The following is a 19,735-nucleotide window of genomic DNA, read 5'->3' on the forward strand; positions in this document are numbered from 1 at the left end:
AAAATTCACGATATGGATTGTGTTGAAACCTCATGCATAATCGTAATGCTTAAAGTCTATAAATCAAGCAGTGATTGCATATTGGTACATGCATATGGCAATTGGATGACAAAACAATTCCTCAATCAAATGTTGGAATAAACTATGTACATAGTGTGTCATAGGATTTGTGGATCCAAATAAATGCTTGAAAAGGAAAGCTAGCTTATGAAATCTAAGTACAGATTTAAGCAAGCAATTGGGAATTAGAAATGTATTTTAGTGAAGCTAATAAGTATTTTAGTTTCATAAAATGTACATGACTCTTATAGATATATAAGGAGTTTAGTGGGAGTACATAAAAACTTAATTGATCCTATGTGTATCACACACATATCTCTCTATTTTGAAATAACATTCAAATGCTAATGACTTAGATTTGAAATTATTCATCAAATGATGGACCAAGGCGAAACTTAGTACATACTGGGTATTAAGATCTATTTACAAAGATCTTATATTAATGTTTTGGATTAAGTAATGGCATTTACTAAATCAAACACGAAAGACTCCATTGGAGATATTCGACCCATGTGAATAAATCTAAGTAAAGAATGTTTGAACTATGTATAAGCATTTACTAAGTTAAACATCAAAGGATCTAAGTAAGATTCTTAACCTATATTATATGTCAAAGAATTTAGCTGGATTTAGTATCTACTGAAACTAGATGAGCTAAAGTTACATGAATAGAATTCAATTGGGAATTATTCTGCAAAAGAATTTATCATGTATGATATAATATGAGGATCGCCAAAAACGTATCGTATGACTTTAGGCATGACGAACATATACCAATCTCTATTGATCTAAGTGAAGATCAACTAGATTGAGATCAAGAATACTTATGGTACTTGAAAAGGTACATAGGAATAGTTCTTGATTCAAGGAAATAAAGATATGCTAAATATTGATGCTACACGCATAAACACTGGCAAAGGATCAAGCAAGACCCTTTGGAGTTAACCATTGATAAGGACGAGCTATAGAGCATCGTGTTTTGAAATGGCAACATGGATTGGAGACCATGAGTTGTTGCGCGGGATATTAAAATATTAATTTCTATGTTCTAAGATACAACTGGAAAGTGTTCCACATATCTGTGAACTGCTTGGATAAGTAATTCCAAACAAAGCATCATTGGCAACCTATAAAGTTGAAGTAAAAGCACTTATTGCCTAAAAAGCAATAAAACAGGGTTGTTTATGTTAAAGAGTTCTTCACTGAACTTGGGTAGATCACATGTTTGCTGGCTTGATGGTTCTTCATTGAAAAATGCGTAGAACCACTCTTGAAGCAAGAAAAGACTAGATCACAAAATAAACATACTCAAAAGATCTTATCATCTATCTCGAAGAACATTCGATGAAAAGGATATTAAGATTGGCAAAACATGATAACTAAACCTATGTAACAAGTGAGAAACAACACTCACATTGTGGCACTGGAAATCAAGCATAGCTTTGAATTTCATGAACTGTTTTAAAGATGGGTTTGAGGCCCATGGTTGTAAAACATTGGGGTTGAACATTTATCATATATGAAATGTATTTTCATATTCCATTTAATCTTGGTTTAGTATTAAATGATGAGTCCCTTCAATTTGACGAAATATTCAAGATAGACTGTCAGGACCAGTCCTGTGACTAAGAAATGTCTATCAAGTGAACTTGAATGTCAAAAGTTGAAAATGGTCCCTGGTCGGAGTTTTCTATAAAATTGGACGCATAGAAAGCGTTAGACGACTGGAATGCAAGATGACTAGTAGTTCTGTTTCTTGAACTATGTGGACATGGAAATGTCGTAATCATTTGCATAGATACTTACTTTGAAAGACTAGTATCGGAAAGACCTATGAAACTTTACTGTAAGAGATGAAAATCTGTCATAAGTAAATTTCATTAAAATTATTAGACACTAAATCCTCAATACCTGAGTGATTTGAGATTACTTGTTTGAGAACTGGTTGCTTTGACGTTGACCAACCGTCGCACCGTAAAAGGAGGCTATAAAGGCAACGCTCAGGCAATCACCTATCAAACGAATTCTAATCTCAAGATCACAAGATTGGGATTGTCCTCCCATAAATCGGGATGAGATGCTTAAAAGTTGTACAAGGCCACTCGGAGAGCTAGAAACTGTGAAATGCATGGCCGTGCTCAGATGAATCATAGGCTATGATTATCCGTTTTATTTGATCAGTTGAACTCTGAAACCGAGAAACACCTCTGGACATAATAAGGATGACAACTCTTACCTTATGTTCAAGAGCAAGCATCGAGCGACAAAGGAATTAGGAAATGCACACTTGTCCCTAAGGACAAGTGGGAGACTGAAGGAAATAATGCCCTTGGTCCAAGTATGCATATAATATTAAGTCTAATAAATGCGGTTCAGTATTAATTAACAAGTTAATAATTCAGTGAGATCAAGTGAGCTGAATGCCTAGCTAGAGGCCGCTTCAGTTTAAGTGGAATTAATGATATTAATCCACAGCTTACTCTTGACTGAACCCGTAGGGTCACACAAATAGTACGAAAACGGATCAAGTATTTAATGGCATTAAATACTCCATCTATGGATATTCGGAATCGACGGATCTTGGTTTCAGTGGGAGGTGAGATCGTCACAAGCAAGAAATGAATACTCCGGAAACGATGATATTGCCGGAAACGGAAATATGGATCGTATCGGAAATATAAATATTATCCAAGTCGTAGATGTTGCCGGAAACAGAAACATGGTACGTATCGGAAAATATTATTGGAAATGGAAATATTACCGGAATCGGAAATATTGCCGGAAACGGAAATATTGTCGGAATCGGAAATATTATCGGAATCAGAAAATAGTTCCGGAAACGGAAATATTAAATATTTGTTCAAAACGGAAATTAATTCCGGAATCGGAAATATTAAATATTGTTCGTATCGGAAATGAATTCCAGAACCGGGAATTTAATCGGAAGCGCATCGTACGAATTAGCATCGGACGAGGCTTGCTAGACGAAGGCCCAGCACGAAACCAGGCCCGCGCCCAGCAAGCCGAGCGCCCAACATGGAGCTGCCACAACCTCGCCAGGCCCAGCGCAAGGCCAGGCCCAGCAAGGCCTTGGCACACGCACGCTAAGCGTGCTGTTGGGCTGCGAGCAGCGACTGCTCGTGTGGGCCGCAAGGCCTGCGCGGGTGGTGCGATGCTCGTGGCCATACGATGCTCATGTTCGTAACGAATCCTAATCCTATCGGAATTCGTGTATTGATTAAATCCTAATCCTAATAGATTAAATTTATTATTTAGAGTTCAAGTTGGATTCTAATTAATAAATCCAAATCCTAGTAGGATTATAATTCCTTTTCCATACCTCTATAAATAGGTGCCTAGGGTCATAATTTATAGATACAATTGAAGTATTCTAAAAGTAAGATTTTGAAGAAAAATCAGCCATACACTTGCACCTAAATAGCCGAAATTCCTAAGCAACCTTAAGGGAGATTCTAGTTGGTCAAGCTTAAGGCGGATCCGGACGTGCTGTGGACTATCTACGGAGGGACGACACTTGGAGTCCTAAAGACTTGTTCTTGTTCGGTTCGGGCGCAGCTAGGGAGGGCACGCAACAAAGTGTATGCATCTAAACTATGCTAAATGATTATGTGTAAATAATATGTTTTCCTGGCTTTATGGTTTTTCCGCATGATTTATGTTTTGTCATATGAATCATAACCTAACATTGCAAAGATGTTTCGTGGTCGTCAGACCAATTAAAACCCTTGTTTTTGCGCAAGACAGCGTAGAATAAACGACACTTGTCCGACGACCGCGAAATAAAACGGTTTAGTGCCGCCACTCTCCCTGTCAAGCGCTGTACCTCTTTTATGTTCCTGGGGGATTGAATGTTGATGATTGCGTGCACCTGGTCGGGGCTGGCCCTCGATTCCTCGTTGGGTGACGATGTAACCTAAGAATTTTCCTACGGACACTTCGAAAGAACATTTAGTTGGGTTAAGCTTCATACCGTATTTCCTCAATATGTCGAAGGATTGTCGTAGGTGTTCCACGTGATCGTCCGCTTTCCTCGATTTTACTAGCATGTCGTCGATGTAGACCTCCATTGTGTCTCCAAGTTGGTCTTTGAACATCTTGTTGACCAATCGCTGGTATGTCGCACCTGCATTTTTAAGACCAAAAGGCATGACTTTATAACAATAAATTCCTCTATCTGTTACAAAAGATGTTTTCTCCTGGTCGTCTGGGTGCATAAGGATCTGGTTATATCCAGAGTAGGCGTCCATGAATGTTAGTAGCTCGTGTCCGGCTGTGGCGTCGACCAAGGCGTCGATGTGCGGCAGAGGGAACGGATCTTTGGGGCATGCTTTGTTGATGTCTGTGAAGTCGATGCAAACTCTCCAATTTCCGTTTTTTTTGCTGACGACGACGACATTTGCTAACCAATCTGGATACTTGACTTCCCTGACTTTCCCGGAATCTATCAGTTTTTGAACTTCTTCGCCTATGATCTATCAGTTTCTGTTTCACTGGCTTAAAGTTGGGGTCGACATTGAGTTTGTGGGTGATGACGTCCGGGCTGATTCCTGTCATGTCCTCATGCGACCAAGCGAAGCAGTCCGAATTTTCTCTTAGGAATGACACTATCTGACTTTTGATGTTGTCAGGCAGCGACACTCCGATCCTTACGACTCGGTCTGGCTTTGTCTGGTCTAATATTATCTCATCGATCTGTTGGTCGTCGGGATCGTATACCGTCGACCCTGGCTGTAATTGCTAGATGGACGACTTTGATGGTTTCAGCGCCGTTTCATAACATTTCTTCGCGTCCCTTTGTTGTCCTTTGATTTCCATGACCCCCCACTTGGTTGGAAACTTGATTGATTGGTGGTATGTTGATGGCACTGCTTTCATTTTGTGGATCCATGGTCGTCCTAGGATGACGTTGTATGCTGATGGGCAGTCGACGACGTTGAACTTGGTCATCACATTAACGCCTTCTGCGTACGTAGGCAGCGATATCTCCCCTACTGTCCGTAGCGACTCTCCACTGAACCCTACTAAGACCGTCGACCTTCTGATTATACTCTTTTCTTCAAGTCCCATTTCTTGTAGAGCCTCTAAGAACAGTACGTTTACTGAACTGCCGTTGTCGATCAATATCCTTTTGATTAGAGCGTTGCCTATTGGGAGCGATATGACTAGCCCGTCGTGATGTTCCTATTGTGCGTCGGTTGAATCTGAGTCGTCGAAGGTTATTGTCATTGCTGCTAATGATTTGTCGAGTGCCACTTCATCGTCGGTTTGCCCCTCTTTGACGGCTTCAGATTCGCCTCTGTTGATTTTTTTAGCTGCAGAAGAAGTTAGTCCACAGATATCTGAACCACCAGAGATAACATTTACCACTTTTTCGAACATGGGCAGGGCCGGTCGATCGCCGCCTGGTGCCGGGCTGGGTTGGGTGTTGATGTCCTTGTTGTACGTCTCCTTCCCTTTGTCGCTCAGCAGCTCCTTCAGGTGTCCTCTTTTCAATAGATATGCTACCTCCTTTTTGAGGGAGATGCATTCCTCGGTCGTGTGGCCATTGTCGCGGTGGAAGTCGCACCACTTGCTCATGTCCTTCATGGAGTCTGGTCTGTCGCTCTTCTTAGGCCATCTGACGGTACCACCTACATTTTGAAGGGCATTCACCACGCCTCCGATGTCGACGTTGAAGCCATATTCGGAGATGGGGGGGATAAACGACCTGTTCATTCTTGTAAACATTGTTAGCATCATCATATTGATTGACATTTTGTACCTGGTTCTGCCGATTATACGGCTGGTGTCTCCAGCTGCTATTCCTTGGGGTGTACGATCTCCTGTCGCTGCTGCCCCCTGTTGAGCGTTGGGATGCCGTCCGGATGACCTCGTCGTCTTCAATCCGCATTTGGGCGGTGGCTCTCGATCGCACCTCTTCGAAGGTTGCACAGGGGTATTTGGTTATTTCCCGGTACAACTCCGAGTTGGGGATGAGACCTCTTTTGAATGCCTCGATAGCTGTCCTGACATCACATTTTTTTATACTAATTTTTTCACAATTAAAGCGTTTAAAGTAATCGCGTACCGACTCGGTTGGTCCTTGAACCAACCGATAGAGGTCACTGGTTTGCTTCTCCAATTGGCGACTGCTGGCGAACTGTTGATAAAAAGCGTTGATTAGGTCAGACAGGCAGGAGATGGATCCGGGGGGGACATTCTGTTAGGTTATGATACATATGACAATTCATAAATCATGCGGAAAAACCATTTAGCCAGGAATACATATTATTTACACATAATCATATAGCATAGTTTAGATGCATACTCTTTGTTGCGTGCCTTCCCTAGCTGCGCCCGAACCGAACAAGAACAAGTCTTTAGGACTCCAAGTGTCGTCCCTCCGTAGATAGTCCACAGCACGTCCGGATCCGCCTTAAGATTGACCAACTAGAATCGCCCTTAAGGTACTAAAGATTTTCGGCACTTATAGTCAAGAAATGTGTCTGAATTTTCTCTCAAAAACTCACTTTGAATACTTGAATTATCTATGTAAATATGTGACCCTAGGCACTTATTTATAGAGTTATGGAAAGGGTTTTGGAATCCTATTAGGATACTAATTTATTTAATTATAACCCTACTAGGACTCTAATTAAATAATCATTATCTAATAGTTTTAGGATTTAATCACACTTCAAATTCTGATTGCTTCAGGATTCCCGCACAAGCATTGCACGAGCACCGTACACCCGCGCAAGCCTTGCGGCCCACGCTAGGCGCACAGCGCTCGGCCCACTGCCGTGCTCCCGCGCGCGCGCCCAAGGCCTTGGCTGGGCCTGGCCTTGCATTGGGCCTGGTCGAGGCTTGGCGTGCGTTGGTGTGCGTTGGCTCGCTGGGCGACGGCCTGGCTTCGTGCTGGGCCTTCGTCTAGCGGGCCTCGTCCGATGCTAATTCGTACGATACGCTTCCGATTAAATTCCAGATTCCGGAATTCATTTCCGATACGAACAATATTTAATATTTTCGATTCCGGAATCAATTTCCGTTTCGAACAAATATTTAATATTTCCGTTTCCGGAATTATTTTCCGATTCCGATAATATTTCCGATTCTGACAATATTTCCGTTTCCGGCAATATTTCCGATTCTGGCAATATTTCCATTTCCGATAATATTTTCCGATACGTACCATGTTTCCGTTTCCGGCAACATCTACGACTTGGATAATATTTATATTTCCGATACGATCCATATTTCCGTTTCCGGCAATATCATCGTTTCCGGAGTATTCATTTCTTGCCTGTGACGATCTCAGCTCCCACTGAAACCAAGATCCGTCGATTCCGAATATCCATAGATGGAGTATTTAATGCCATTAAATACTTGATCCGTTTACGTACTATTTGTGTGACCCTACGGGTTCAGTCAAGAGTAAGCTGTGGATTAATATCATTAATTCCACTTGAACTGAAGCGGCCTCTAGCTAGGCATTCAGCTCACTTGATCTCACTGAATTATTAACTTGTTAATTAATACTGAACCGCATTTATTAGACTTAACATAGAATGCATACTTGGACCAAGGGCATTATTTCCTTCAGTCTCCCACTTGTCCTTAGGGACAAGTGTGCATTTCCTAATTCCTTTGTCGCTCGATGCTTGCTCTTGAACATAAGGTAAGAGTTGTCATCCTTATTATGTCCAGAGGTGTTTCTCGGTTTCAGAGTTCAACTGATCAAATAAACAGATAATCATAGCCTATGATTCATCCGAGCACGGCCATGCATTTCACAGTTTCTAGCTCTCCGAGTGGCCTTGTACAACTTTTAAGCATCTCATCCCGATTTATGGGAGGACAATCCCAATCTTGCGATCTTGAGATTAGACTTCGTTTGATAGGTGATTACCTGAGCGTTGCCTTTATAGCCTCCTTTTACGGTGCGACGGTTGGTCAACGCCAAAGCAACCAGTTCTCAAACAAGTAATCTCAAATCACTCAGGTATTGAGGATTTAGTGTCTAATAATTTTAATGAAATTTACTTATGACAGATTTTCATCTCTTACAGTAAAGTTTCATAGGTCTTGTCCGATACTAGTCTTCCCAAAGTAAGTATCTATGCAAATGATTATGACATTGCCATGTCCACATAGTTCAAGAAACAGAACTACTAGTCATCTTGCATTCTAATCGTCTAACGTTTTCTATGCGTCCAATTTTATAGAAAACTCCGACTAGGGACCATTTTCAACCTTTGACATTCAAGTTCACTTGATAGACATTTCTTAGTTACAGGACTGGTCCTGACAGTCTATCTTGAATATATCGTCAAATTGAAGGGACTCATCATTTAATAAACCACAAATTAAATGGAAAAATGAATTCTTTTCATTTATTGTGAATGATTAACCAATAATGTTTTACAAAGATTTAAACTCTAAAACTTTAAAACATTAAACAGAGACATCAAAGCCATTCTCCAATATGCTTGATTCCCATAGCTGCAGTGTGCGAGTTGTGCTTCGCTTGCGGCAGAGGTTTAGTCAATGGATCTGATATGTTGTCATCAGTTCCAATTTTGCTTATCTCGACTTCTTTTCTTTCAACGAACTCTCGTAGAAGGTGAAATCTACGAAGTACATGCTTGACTCTCTGGTGGTGTCTAGGCTCCTTTGCCTGTGCAATAGCTCCGTTATTATCACAATACAGGGCTATTGGTCCTTTAATGGAGGGGACTACACCGAGTTCACCTATGAACTTCCTTAGCCATATAGCTTCCTTTGCTGCTTCATGTGCAGCAATGTACTCCGCTTCAGTTGTAGAATCCGCAATGGTGCTTTGCTTAGCACTTTTCCAGCTTACTGCTCCTCCGTTGAGGCAGAAGACAAACCCAGACTGTGATCTGAAATCATCTTTGTCGGTTTGGAAACTTGCGTCCGTATAGCCTTTAACAATTAATTCATCATCTCCACCATAGACCAGGAAGTCATCTTTGTGCCTTTTCAGGTACTTCAGAATGTTCTTGGCAGCAGTCCAATGCGCCTCTCCTGGGTCTGACTGGTATCTGCTCGTAGCACTGAGTGCGTACGCAACATCCGGGCGTGTACATATCATAGCATACATTATTGAACCAATCAATGATGCATATGGAATCCCATTCATTCGTCTACGCTCATCAAGTGTTTTTGGGCACTGAGTCTTGCTTAGAGTCATTCCATGAGACATGGGTAGGTAGCCTCGCTTGGAGTCCGCCATCTTGAACCTATCAAGCACCTTATTGATATAAGTGCTTTGACTAAGTCCAATCATCTTTTTAGATCTATCTCTGTAAATCTTGATGCCCAATATGTACTGTGCTTCTCCTAGATCTTTCATCGAAAAACATTTCCCAAGCCAAATCTTGACAGAGTTCAACATAGGAATGTCATTTCCGATAAGTAATATGTCGTCGACATATAATACTAGGAAAGCAATTTTGCTCCCACTGACCTTCTTGTATACACAAGATTCGTCCGCGTTCTTGATGAAACCAAAGTCACTGACTGCTTCATCAAAACGTATATTCCAGCTCCTGGATGCCTGCTTCAATCCGTAGATTGACTTCTTTAGCTTGCATACCTTTTTAGCATTCTTTGGATCCTCAAAACCTTCAGGCTGTGTCATAAACACAATTTCTGTTAAAACGCCGTTTAAGAAAGCAGTTTTGACATCCATCTGCCATATTTCGTAATCGTAATATGCAGCGATTGCTAACATTATCCGAATAGACTTCAGCATTGCAACTGGTGAAAAGGTTTCATCGTAATCCACACCGTGGACTTGCCTGTAACCTTTTGCAACCAATCTAGCTTTGAAAACTTCAAGTTTCCCATCCTTGTCCTTTTTCAGTTTGAAAACCCATTTGCTTCCAATGGCTTGGTAGCCATCTGGCAAATCGACCAAATCCCATACTTGGTTTTCAGACATGGAGTCTAATTCAGATTGCATGGCTTCTTGCCATTGCTTGGAGCTAGGGCTCGTCATAGCTTGTTTGTAAGTCGCAGGTTCATCACTTTCAAGTAATAGAACGTCATAGCTCTCGTTCGTCAAAATACCTAAGTACCTTTCCGGTTGAGATCTATATCTTTGCGATCTACGCGGGGTAACATTTCTAGATTGACCATGATTCTCACCAGATTCTTCTAAAGATCTCTGAGTTTCATCCTGAATGTCATCTTGAGCATTCTCTATAGTTTGTTGTTCGACTCGAATTTCTTCGATGTCTACTTTTCTCCCACTTGTCATTTTGGAAATGTGATCTTTCTCCAAAAAGACACCATCTCGAGCAACAAACACCTTGTTCTCAGATGTATTGTAGAAGTAATACCCCTTTGTTTCCTTTGGATAGCCCACAAGGATACATTTGTCAGATTTTGGATGAAGTTTGTCTGAAATTAATCGTTTGACGTATACTTCACATCCCCAAATCTTAAGAAAAGACACATTTGGAGGCTTTCCAAACCATAATTCGTATGGAGTCTTTTCGACAGCTTTAGACGGAGCTCTATTTATAGTGAGTGCAGCTGTATTTAGTGCATGTCCCCAAAATTCTAATGGAAGTTTGGCCTGACCCATCATTGACCTGACCATGTCTAGCAAGGTTCTGTTCCTCCGTTCCGACACACCGTTCCATTGTGGTGTTCCTGGAGGAGTCAATTCTGATAGAATTCCACATTCTTTCAGATGGTCATCAAATTCATAGCTCAGATATTCACCGCCTCTATCAGACCGCAGTGCCTTAATCTTCTTGCCTAATTGATTCTCTACTTCACTCTGAAATTCCTTGAATTTGTCAAAGGATTCAGACTTATGCTTCATTAGGTAGACATAACCATACCTACTGAAGTCATCAGTGAAAGTGATAAAGTAGCTGAAACCACCTCTAGCATTTGTACTCATTGGTCCACATACATCTGTATGGATTAAACCCAATAGTTCATTTGCTCTTTCTCCAACGTTAGAGAAAGGTTGCTTTGTCATTTTGCCAAGTAAACATGATTCGCATTTACCATAATCCTCTAAGTCAAATGGTTCTAGAATTCCTTCCTTTTGAAGTCTTTCTAAGCGTTTCAAGTTTATATGGCCTAATCGACAATGCCACAGATAGGTGAGATCTGAATCATCCTTTTTGGCCTTTTTGGTATTTATGTTATATACTTGTTTGTCGTGATCTAATAAATAAAGTCCATTGACTAATCTAGCAGATCCATAAAACATCTCTTTAAAATAAAACGAACAACTATTGTCTTTTATTAAAAAAGAAAATCCCTTAGCATCTAAGCAAGAAACTGAAATGATGTTTTTAGTAAGACTTGGAACATGGAAACATTCTTCCAGTTCCAAAACTAGCCCGGAGGGCAACGACAAATAGTAAGTTCCTACAGCTAATGCAGCAATCCGTGCTCCATTTCCCACTCGTAGGTCGACTTCACCCTTGCTTAACTTTCTACTTCTTCTTAGTCCCTGTGGATTGGAACATAAGTGTGAGCCACAACCTGTATCTAATACCCAAGAAGTTGAATTAGCAAGTATACAGTCTATAACGAAAATACCTGAAGATGGAACGACTGTTCCGTTCTTCTGATCTTCCTTTAGCTTCAAGCAATCTCTCTTCCAATGCCCCTTCTTCTTGCAGTAGAAGCATTCGGATTCAGAAGTGGGTTGACTGACCTTCCTCTTTACAGATTTGGCGCCAGTTTGCTTAGTTGGGCTGGCCTTGTCGCCACCTTTCTTAGCATTCCTCTTCTTTCCAGATTTCTTGAACTTGCCCCCACGCACCATAAGCACATCATGCTTATCACTTTTGAGCGTCTTTTCAGCGGTCTTCAGCATACCGTGAAGCCCAGTGAGCGTTTTGTCCAGACTATTCATACTGTAGTTCAGTTTGAACTGATCATACCCGCTATGAAGAGAATGGAGGATGGTGTCTATAGCCATTTCCTGAGAAAATTGCTGATCCAACCGACTCATATTCTCAATGAGTCCAATCATTTTGAGAACATGTGGACTTACGGGCTCGCCTTTCTTAAGCTTGGTCTCAAGAATTTGCCTATGAGTCTCGAATCTTTCGACTCGAGCCAGATCTTGGAACATGTTCTTCAACTCACTGATGATTGTGAAAGCATCTGAGTTGATGAACGTTTTCTGCAGATCCGCACTCATGGTGGCGAGCATTAGACATTTCACATCCTTGTTGGCATCAATCCAACGATTGAGGGCTGCCTGAGTGACCCCGTCGCCTGCGGCTTCGGGCATCGCCTCATCTAGGACATACTCCTTTTCTTCCTGCATAAGAACTATTTGCAAGTTCCTTTGCCAGTCAAGGAAGTTTTTCCCGTTCAACTTCTCCTTTTCGAGAATTGATCGAATGTTGAATGAATTGTTGTTTGCCATATTAAAAACTACAATTGAAAAGAATAAACAAATAAATAACCATTCACAGTTTCTCTTAATAAACTTAAATTCTAGCATACATGCATAATTCAATGTTTTTTAAGCATTTTATTCAAGTTATGTGTTCCGGCAGGTGTGAATAAAATGATTCCAAGATCCTAAAATCATTGAAGAACTAAGCACAGTTTGTCGACTTAATCCTAAAACATCATAGGTAAGCAAAAGCCTTTTGCTAATAGTCTAGAAACTATTCTTGGTTGATAGGTACTTCTAAGAACTTATTAGGTAAACCTATCGATTTTGCCACGACATAAAAGGACTCCTTACTTATATCGTTGAGTTTCACCAAAACTAACATGTACTCACAATTATTTGTGTACCTTGCCCCTTTAGGACCAATAAGTAACACCTCGCTGAGCGAAAACTATTACTAGATTGATGTAAAGGATATCCAAGCAAGTGTATATTTTGGCATGGCACCTTTTAACTCAATTTTTAAGTTTGGAACTTAAGGCTCTTACTATGTTGGTTAGATTTTAAGTGAACTGAAATCCTTAATCATGCAACATAATCAAGCCACAATCTCATGCATAATTAAGACATATTTAAAGCAATAAATAACTTAAAGCATGCATAAGATAAATGTGATCTAGTATGGCCCGACTTCATCTTGAAGCTTTAACTTCAAAGTCCGTCTTGAAAATCTCCGTGGGAGGCACCATTTTCTTCAAATAGGATAAGCTATAATTAAAACTACGGATATTTCATGAAATGCCCTCGAGTTTTTCCATAATTCACCAAACGCCCATCAAGTTTCAATAATTCATAAAATACCCCTCACAATTCGTACAAATACCCAACATACCCTTACTAATAACAGACCGTTAGTCTGCCGTTAGCCAAGTTTTCTATTCACCCAAATGCCCCTATTCTGAAACTTATTTCACCAAATGCCCCTATTGTGAAACTTATTTCACCAAATTCCCCAAACTTATGTATAGCTATTTTGATGTTTCAGCGACTAGTTTTTGTGTTTGAAAGGTAGCTGTTGGTCACGGTTGACTATAAAAGCCCCTTTGCTGAATGGTTCTTGTAAGTTAGATGTTATTTTGATTTGCATTGCTAATTTCATAAGATTTTTGTCATGAGTTTTCTTTCAAAATCATCATCCAAACCCAATGAGTACACATATACTAAAGTACCTACCAATTTTTGTTATTGTGGTAGGAAATTTGTCATTCGAAGCTTTGATACAACACTCAATCCACAAAGGTTGTACTACAAGTGTGATCCTTGAAACAATCTGAGATGGTGAAAGGGAGTAGTTGAGCAAAAAAACAAGGGGCAACAACACGAAGGACAATGCGGGGGAAACTTAGGCGAAGGAGAAAGTATTGAAAACAGGCGAAACAGTAAGATGCAAGAAGAATTGAAGCAAATGAAGAAGAAGCTTAAACAACAACAAAAATTAGTCAAAGTTGTAATACAAATGGGGATATTGATGTTTGTAATTTTACTGTTTGTAATCATGAAGTAAACACAAGTAATGAGAAACAAATTCACATTTCATAAATAATTGATGTTGCATAATCTGCACAAAATACCGAACTGGGAAGCATTTCTGTTTTTAGCTTCACTTACAAAACATCTTTGCACCAACTACATTTAATGTTATTTTCTACTCAATGAATATGTGCAAGATCAAAACAGATGTGCAAAAAACTACCCCAAAAAGCATTAGCAGCTATCCAGAAGAGCTTGTGGAACACCACTTCAACCTCCATTCCTACCACAATAACAAAATTTGTTAGGTACCCTAATATATGTGGACTCATTGGGTGTGGAAGATGATTTTGAAAGAAAACTCATGACACAAATCTTATAAAATTAGCAAAGTAAAGTAAAATAACATCTAAAATACAAGAACCATTCAGCAAAGGGGTTTTTATAGCCAACCATGATCAAGAACCACTTTTCAAACACAAAAACTAGCTGTCGGAACATCAGAATAGCTATATTTAAATTTGGGGCATTTGGTAAAATAAGTTTCCTACTAGGGGCATTTGTTGAAATAAGTTTCAGAATAGGGGCATTTGTTGAAATAAGTTTCAGAATAGGGGCATTTGGGTGAATTGGAAACTTGGCTAACGGCGGACTAACGGCCCGTTATTAGTAAGGGTATGTTGGGTATTTGTACGAATTGTGAGGGGTATTTTATGAATTATTGAAACTTGATGGGCGTTTGATGAATTATGGCAAAACTCGAGGGCATTTCATGAAATTTCCGTTAAAACTAATTACAACTATTTGATGGTACGCAGACCATATTTGAATTGAAAAACGACTTTGGTACTTTAGACCAATTACATTCAAATTAATGGTACGCAGACCATATTTTCTATCCTATTTGGGCCATACTAGTCACTTCATAACCTGCAAAACAGTACATATACAATATATACCATTCACCCATTCATTATCCTGAATGGCCCACATAGCTGGTTAGTAAAACACATTATGCATCACGTAAACATTTGCAGCAATTAATCAAGGGCACCAATAATCTACCAATTATTCAGTCCTTATTAATTCTAATCAAGTTATTTTAACCTTAAGGATTCGTAGACCTAATCAAGAGTTTATGACTAAAAGCGCTCCCACTTAAACCAATAAATTCATATGCTTTACTAATTTTAAACATAAAAATGTATTTCAAGTCTAACCGGAAACATACAAATTTAATTAAAATTTAAAGCCCATATAAATTTATAATTGAATCCAAAAATTTTAATTTGATTTCAGTCGAATTTTAAATTAATTCATGATTTTAATTTTAGTAAAATAATTAGAATAAATAAAATTTATTATAATTACAATATTCAAAATTAAAATCCAAGAAAATAATTTAAATTATTAATTTTAAAATTAATTAAAATTACGTGAACTGAAAATTTCAAATTAAACATTCAAAACGATCTAATCGCAACGCAAACACCCTACGCATCGCACGCCCATGGGCCACACGCACACAGCCATCGCTGGCCATGTGCGCGCAGCCCATGCGCTCGTCGCATAGCTGCTGCATCTTCCATCGCAAGCCATCGCACAAGAGGTGCTCGCTGCGCGCGCGCCAGCGCTCGATGCACGCGAGCCATCGCTCGCTGTGCGCGCTCGCCAGCGCTCGCTGCGCGCGCTCCAGCGCTCGATGCACGCGAGCCATCGCTCGCTGTGCGCGAGCAATTGCTTGCTGCGCGCGATCAGCGCTGGGCGCAGCGCTCGTGGCACGCGAGCTTGCGCTCGCTGCGCGCGAGGCTGCGCGTGCTTGCGCGAGGCAGTGCGCGTTGTTGCGCAGCTCGCTTGCTGCCCACACGCGACTGCCATGCCTTGCCTTCGCCCATGCCCATTCATCCATAGCTCGTGGCCCACGACACAAGGCAGGGCTGCTGCCTTGTGCTCGTGCACCATGCCCTTGCTCATTGCATTCGTGCCGCACGGGCGACGAGCTCCCTTGCTCGTCGTCGCATGCCCGCACTATACAACACCCCTTAAGGGTAACACGAAGCGTCCATTGCTTTGTGCGTGCAAGTTATATCAACGAATCGCATAAAAATTTAAAATTTATATTTAAAATTAATGACAAATTAATAAATTATATTAATTTCATAATTTTAGGGCGAAAAATCGAAAATTTATTATTCAATTGATTTCCGATTATCATGGATTCAAGCCTAGGTCATAAAAATTTAAAATTTAACATAAATTTACAATTTTTATGGTGGTTTTTAATCATAGGTATCTAATTAAATTATAATTAATTATGAAAATCAAATTAATTCTAAATTATTCTAATTTTCAACTAATTAATCATAATTACAAATTAGATTGCATAATTAACAAGGCTAGGCATTCAAACTTGTTAAACATATACAGTAGGTCAATCAAAAATTCAAGATTTATCAACAAGAATCGCAAATATTTAATTTAACATCTTAAATTTACGAAATTTTGCATTCGAAAAACTAAAACCTTCGAAAAGTCATAGTTAGGCTTCGAATTTGAGAATTCTGGGTTCGGCAGAAAAATACTATTTTTGTCAAAATTTTAGAATGCCTTTTACATGCGGAATTGACACAAAAATCACTCGATTTGGATGAGTAACGAAGAAACTGCCGAAAAACTGCGTACGTATAATTAAATAAACGCAATTTGCAATTAATTAACAATTACGAAAATTAATCACCCCTTTTAATTCTTGCAAATTTGTAATATTTAACCATGTTCATGCAATTTAGATTATGAAAATAATAAGAGGCTCGTGATACCACTGTTAGGTTATGATACATATGACAATTCATAAATCATGCGGAAAAACCATTTAGCCAGGAATACATATTATTTACACATAATCATATAGCATAGTTTAGATGCATACTCTTTGTTGCGTGCCTTCCCTAGCTGCGCCCGAACCGAACAAGAACAAGTCTTTAGGACTCCAAGTGTCGTCCCTCCGTAGATAGTCCACAGCACGTCCGGATCCGCCTTAAGATTGACCAACTAGAATCGCCCTTAAGGTACTAAAGATTTTCGGCACTTATAGTCAAGAAATGTGTCTGAATTTTCTCTCAAAAACTCACTTTGAATACTTGAATTATCTATGTAAATATGTGACCCTAGGCACTTATTTATAGAGTTATGGAAAGGGTTTTGGAATCCTATTAGGATACTAATTTATTTAATTATAACCCTACTAGGACTCTAATTAAATAATCATTATCTAATAGTTTTAGGATTTAATCACACTTCGAATTCTGATTGCTTCAGGATTCCCGCACAAGCATTGCACGAGCACCGTACACCCGCGCAAGCCTTGCGGCCCACGCTAGGCGCACAGCGCTCAGCCCACTGCCGTGCTCCCGCGCGCGCGCCCAAGGCCTTGGCTGGGCCTGGCCTTGCGCTGGGCCTGGTCGAGGCTTGGCGTGCGCTGGTGTGCGTTGGCTCGCTGGGCGACGGCCTGGCTTCGTGCTGGGCCTTCGTCTAGCGGGCCTCGTCCGATGCTAATTCGTACTATACGCTTCCGATTAAATTCCCGATTCCGGAATTCATTTCCGATACGAACAATATTTAATATTTCCGATTCCGGAATCAATTTCCGTTTCGAACAAATATTTAATATTTCCGTTTCCGGAATTATTTTCCGATTCCGATAATATTTCCGATTCTGACAATATTTCCGTTTCCAGCAATATTTCCGATTCTGGCAATATTTCCATTTCCGATAATATTTTCCGATACGTACCATGTTTCCGTTTCCGGCAACATCTACGACTTGGATAATATTTATATTTCCGATACGATCCATATTTCCGTTTCCGGCAATATCATCGTTTCCGGAGTATTCATTTCTTGCCTGTGACGATCTCAGCTCCCACTGAAACCAAGATCCGTCGATTCTGAATATCCATAGATGGAGTATTTAATGCCATTAAATACTTGATCCGTTTACGTACTATTTGTGTGACCCTACGGGTTCAGTCAAGAGTAAGCTGTGGATTAATATCATTAATTCCACTTGAACTGAAGCGGCCTCTAGCTAGGCATTCAGCTCACTTGATCTCACTGAATTATTAACTTGTTAATTAATACTGAACCGCATTTATTAGACTTAACATAGAATGCATACTTGGACCAAGGGCATTATTTCCTTCACATTCATGAGCCATTCCAGAGCTGCTCCATCAAGGGTACCGCCGAATGATTTACACATGACAGGCTCGACCAAATCGTATGGGATTCCGATCTGCCACATGCGCTGCTTGTAGAAGTTGACGTGCCGGTAGGGATCAGACGTTCCATCATACAGGGTGGTCCAGGTAGGGAGTCGAAGTGTGTGTGGAACTGTTACTCTGGCGATCGCCTCACAAAATGGTGACGCTGCATACCCGTCGGTTGGTTCGATCTCTACTGGTGTGGGTGCTCCGGGTAGCTTGATCATCAGCTTCATCCGGCGAGAGTAGTGCTTTGTCGTGCGTGCATCCATCTTGTTCAGGCGCTGGGTCACCCGGTCTGGGGTCGATTCGTCTTCCTCATCTCGGGGTTCCTCGTCGTCGATCAGATCTTCGAAATCGTCGGGCATCTCGAACGTCAGCTTCCTCGGCTTCCCACCAGCCTTGTAACGCGACTGGTATTTTGAGCTCTTCACAGAATCAAGCTCTTTTTGCAAGTTTTCAATGGATGCCCTTTCTTGGGCCAGCTCTGCTTGGGCTTGCTCGTAGGCCGCCTTCATCTTTGCGAGCGTCACCTCTCCAGTAGTCATGGTGAAAAAGATGTTCTTGTGGAAAACCTAGTTAATGTCCCCACAGACGGCGCCAAACTGTTTATGCCAAATTTCGTCTAGGGGCGACTTTCGGCTAGGGTCGACACTAACTAAGCAATGAACGAATAAAGCAAATAAAAGAGACACGACACAGAGAAGTGTTGACGCGGAAAACCCAGGAATAAGGTAAAAAACCGCGGATAGCTATGAGGCTATCAATCCACTAAGTATCTTTTGATATTTCTTATGATCGTTTGTGCTTAATCGAAATAGCTAATACAAGGAGTTCCTTTAGAATATGAATGTAAATAATGCTTGAGTATTGAGAGCTTCCGTTAACTTGTGTCCTCTGATACGCCGTGTTTATCCTTTTATACGTAGAACGCAACGGCTGTCTTGGCTAGGAGAATCCCTACAAGGTCGGGATTTCCTATATCTTCTCCAGTCTTCAACCAATTCCGTATTATCTGGTCCATCCTTGGACTCCTTCCGCTCTTATAACGGCGCTATCTACCTTGGGCTTTGGGCTTAGTTTTTGACCTATCTCCGCTTGTTTGCCTGTCGATCATCATTACTTCCTTGTCGCTAATGCTTCGTCACTGGTCCTGTGTCGCTTCTGCCTCGTCGCCTGTCTTTTTACTTGACGCGTCTGCTTGGTGCGGTGTTACCTACGACACGACAATATCTGGGCGACACGGCATGATCAAACATCAAAGCAGTTATGTCGTTAGTCCAAAAAGTGGGATAACAATTATTATGGAAAGCTTAGAAGATATTGGGATGAGATTAACAATCTAGAAGGGTTTCCTGAATGTGAATGTGGTGCAATGGCTAAGTGTACTTGTAGCATCATAAAGAAGTTGTGGAAAAGGGATGCAAAGAACAAGGTCATAGATTTCTTGATGGGCTTGAATGGAAACTATGACAGT

Source organism: Spinacia oleracea, chromosome 3, assembly GCF_020520425.1.
Source record: "Spinacia oleracea cultivar Varoflay chromosome 3, BTI_SOV_V1, whole genome shotgun sequence".
Lineage (NCBI taxonomy): Eukaryota > Viridiplantae > Streptophyta > Magnoliopsida > Caryophyllales > Amaranthaceae > Spinacia > Spinacia oleracea.